Below are 293 nucleotides of genomic sequence, written 5' to 3' on the forward strand. Positions count from 1 at the left end.
CATTCCCTCTTCATAAATCTGGTCATTCATACACTAAACAGGAATTTGATATTCATCCACCAAACATGTATTAAATATTTATACACTAAACATTATTTTACTATTTGTACACTATACATGTATTATTCATACACTAAACATGTATTTAATATTAATACACTGAAATATTCGTACACTGAACATGTATTTAATAATCATATACTAAACACATATTTAATATTCATATACTAATCATATTGTTTAACATTCATACAGTAATCATGTATTTATTATTCTCTAAATAAGGCACACGG

The sequence above is a fragment of the Nerophis ophidion genome, linkage group LG26, assembly GCF_033978795.1.
Source record: "Nerophis ophidion isolate RoL-2023_Sa linkage group LG26, RoL_Noph_v1.0, whole genome shotgun sequence".
Taxonomy (NCBI): domain Eukaryota; kingdom Metazoa; phylum Chordata; class Actinopteri; order Syngnathiformes; family Syngnathidae; genus Nerophis; species Nerophis ophidion.